Below are 4185 nucleotides of genomic sequence, written 5' to 3' on the forward strand. Positions count from 1 at the left end.
CCTGGATTCCAGCCCCCATGATGGACGCCACTTGCCAAGACCAGTTTGGTCAGGGAGACCCTAACCCAGCGCCACTAGAGGAATTAAAGACACACACACAGAAATATAGAGATGTGAAGTGGGAAATCAGGGGTCTCACAGCCTTCAGAGCTCAGAGCCTCGAACAGAGATTTACTCACATATTTATTAACAGCAAGCCAATCATTAGCATTGTTTCTATAGATATTTGACTAACTAAAAGTATCCCTTATGGGAAATGAAAGGATGGGCCAAATTAAAGGAATAGGTTGGGTTAGTTAACTGCAGCAGGAGCATGTCCTTAAGGCACAGATCACTCATCCTATTGTTTGTGGCTTAAGAATGCCTTTAAGTGGTTTTCTGCCCTGGGTGGGCCAGGTTTTCCTTGCCCTCATTCCTGTAAACCCACAACCTTCCAGCTTGGGCATTAAGGCCATTATGAACATGTTATAGTCCTACAGAGATTTTGTTTATGGCCAGTTTTGGGACCAGTTTCTGGCCAGATTTTGGGGGGCCTGCTCCCAACAGGTTACTGTAGCCCTGTAGTATAGTATGAAGTCAGATAGCATGATTCCTCCAGCTTTGTTCTTTTTTATTATTATTATTTAGACAGAATCTCACTCTGTCACCAGGCTGGAGTGCAGTGGGGTGATCTCAGCTCACTACAACCTCTGACTCCTGGGTTCAAGTGGTTTTCCTGCCTCAGCCTCCTGAGTAGCTGGGACTACAGGCACACGCCACCACACCCAGCTAATTTTTGTATTTTTAGTAGAGATGGGGCTTCACGATGTTGGCCAGGATGGTCTCGATCTCCTGACCTTGTGATCTGCCCGCCTCAGCCTCCCAGAGTGCTGGGATTACACGCATGAGCCACCATGCCTGGCCTACTTTGTTCTTTTTGCTTAGGATTTCCTTGGCTATTTGGGCTCTTTTTTTGGTTCTATATGAGTTTTAAAATAGTTTTCTCTAGTTCTGTGAAGGATGTCAATGGTAGTTTAATAGAAATGGCATTTAATCCATAAACTGTTTTGGGCGATATGGCCATTTTCACAATATTGATTCCTCCTATCCATGGGCATGGAATGTTTTTCCATTTGTTTGTGTAATCTCTGATTTCTTTTAGTTGTGGTTCATAGTTCTCCTCATAGTGGTCTTTCACCTCCCTAGCTAGCTGTATTCCTAGATACTTTATTCTTCTTGTGGCAATTGTGAATGGGAGTTTGTTCCTGATTTTATTCTTGGCTTGACTGTTGTTGGTGTATAGAAATGCTAGTGATTTTTGCACATTGATTTTGTATCCTGAGACTTTGCTGAAGTTGTTTATCAGCTTAAGAAGCTTTTGGGCTGAGACCATGGGGTTTTCCAGATATAAGATCATGTCATCTGCAAACAGAGATAGTTTGACTTACTCTCTTCCTATTTGAATGCTCTTTATTTCTTAATCTTATCTGATTGCCCTGGCCAAAACTTCCAATACTATCTTTAATAAGAGTGGTGAGAAACAACATCTTGTCTTGTGCAAGTTTTCAAGGGGAATTCTTCCAGCTTTTGCCCAGTCACTGATGTTGGCTGCGAGTTTTTCATAGATGGCTCTTATTATTTTGAGGTATGTTCCTTCAATATCTAGTTTATTGGGAATTTTAAACATGAATGGATGTTGAATTTTATCAAAAGCCTTTTATCCATCTATTAAGATAATCATGTGATCTTTGTCTTTAATTCTGTTTATGTGGTGAATCACATTTATTGATTTGCATAGATTAACCAACCTTGCATCCTGAGGATAAAGCCAACTTGATTTTGGTGGATAAGCTTTTTAATGTGCTGTTGGATTCAGTTTGCAATTATTTTGTTGACAGTTTTCACATCAATGTTCATCAAGGATATTGGCCTAAAGTTTTCTCTTTTTTTGTTGTATCTCTGCCAGGTTTTGGTATCAGGATGATTCTGACCTCATATAATGAGTTGGAGATGAGTTCCTCTTCTTCAATTTTTTGGAATAGTTTCAGTAGGAGTGGTACCAACTCTTCTTTGTACATCTGATAGACTACAGCTGTGAATCTATCTGGCCCTGGGCTTTTTTTTTTTTTTTTTTTTGGTTTGTGGGCCATTTATTACTGCCTCAGTTTCATAACTTGTTATTGCTCTATTCAGGGATTCCATTTTTTCCTAGGTCAGTCCTGGGAGGATGTGTGTGTCCAGGAATTTATCCATTTCTTCCAGATTTTCTAGTTTATGAGCATAGAGGTGTTCATAATATTCTCTAATGGTTGTTTGTATTTCTGTTGGGTCAGTGCAGTATCATCCTTGTTCTTCTGATTGTGCTTATTTGAATCTTCTCTCTTTTCTTCTCTATTAGTCTGGCTAGTGGTCTATTTTATTAATTTTTAAAAAAACATCAGCTCCAGGATTTGTTGATATTTTGAATGGTTTTTCATGTCTCTATCTCCTTCAGTTCAGCTCTGATTTTGGTTATTTCTTGTTTTCTGCTATCTTTTGGATTTCTTTGCTCTTGATTCTCTAGTTCCTTAGTTGTTTAGGTTATTAACTTGAGCTCTTTCTAACTTTTCAATGTGGGCATTTAGTGCTATAGTTGTGTCCTAGAGATTCTGGTATGCTGTATCTTTGTTCTCATTAGTTTCAAAGAAGTTCTTGATTTCTGCCTTACTTTCATTATTTACCCAAAAGTCATTTGGGAGCAGATTATTCAAATTCCATGTAATTGTATGGTTTTGAGTAAACTTCTTAGTCTGAATTTCGCATTTGATTGTGCTGTGATCTGAGAGACTGTTTGTTATGATTTCAGTTATTTTTCATTTGCTGAACAGTATTTTATTTCTGATTGTGTAATCGATTTCAGAGTAAATTCCATGTGGTGATAAGAAGAACGTATATTCTCTTGTTTTGGGGTGGAAAGTTCTATATATTTCTATAAGGTCCATTTGATCTACTGCCAAGTTCAAGTCCTGATTATCTTTGTTAATTTTTTGTCTTGATGATCTGTCTAATATTGCCAGTGGGGTGTAAAAGTCTCCCATTATTAGTGTGTGGGAGTCTAAGTATCTTTGAAGGTCTCTAAGAACTTGCTTTTATGAATCTGAGTGCTCATGTGTTGGGTGCATATATATTTATGATAGTAAGTTCTTCTTGTTGAGTTGAACTCTTTAGCATTATATAATGCCCTTCTTTGTCTTTTATGATATTTGTTGGTTTAAAGTCTGTTTTTTCAGAAACTAGGATTGCATCCCTTGTTTTTTTCTGTTGTCCATTTACTTGGTAAATTTTCCTCCATCCTTTTATATTGAGCCTATGTGTGTCATTGCATGTGAGATAAGTGTCTTGAAGACAGCATATAAATTTGTCTTGGTTCTTTTTCCAGCTTGCCACTCTGTGTTTTTTAATTGGAGCATTTAGCCCATTTACATTTAAAGTTAGTATTGATATGTTTGGATTTGATCCTGTCATCATGATGTTAGCTGGTTATTTTGCAGACTTGTTTATGTGGTTGCTTTATTGTGTAACTTGTCTGTGTACTTCATTGTGTTTTTGTACTGGCTGGTAATGGTCTTCCCTTTCCATAATTAGTTTTTCATGCTCTACATGTTCAGAGAAATTTCTCTAGGAATGAACTATAGAAATGATCCCTGAAAGTGTAGTCTTTGTAAGAAGTTTTTAAATCAGAAAGTGTGAGTCCTCCAAAATTACTCTTCTTTTTCAAGATTGTTTTGGCTATTAGGGGGCACTCACAATTCCATATGAGTTTGAGAATTAGCTTTTTCTTTTTTAAAAAATATGTCATTGGAATTTTCCTAGAGATTGCATTGAATATATAGATTTATTTGGGTAGTATGACATTATAGCAACATTAAGTTTTCAAATTTATTAACACTAATATATTTCAATTCATTTAAGTATTCTTAAATTTATTTCAGTAATGTGTTGTAGTTTTCAGTGTACAAGTCTCTCACATCTGTATTAATCAGGGTTCTCCAGAGAGACAGAACCAATACGATATATATATATATATATAGAAATATATAGAAAGAGATTCATTATGTAGCATTGGCTCACACGATTACTGAGGTTGAGAAGTCTCATGATCTGCCATTTGCAAGCTGAAGACACCAGAAAGCTGATGATATAGTTTCATCCCAAATTTGAAAGCCT

At 36.8% G+C, this 4185-nt stretch overlaps 1 pseudogene; it reads right to left on the reverse strand.

Moving 5' to 3' along the window:
• Positions 1-3568: 3568 nt before the first annotated feature.
• Positions 3569-3678, reverse strand: LOC112209393 (small nucleolar RNA U3; annotated as a pseudogene).
• Between the last annotated feature and the right edge of the window lie 507 nt (positions 3679-4185).

This window comes from Pan troglodytes, chromosome 4 (assembly GCF_028858775.2).
Source record: "Pan troglodytes isolate AG18354 chromosome 4, NHGRI_mPanTro3-v2.0_pri, whole genome shotgun sequence".
Lineage (NCBI taxonomy): Eukaryota > Metazoa > Chordata > Mammalia > Primates > Hominidae > Pan > Pan troglodytes.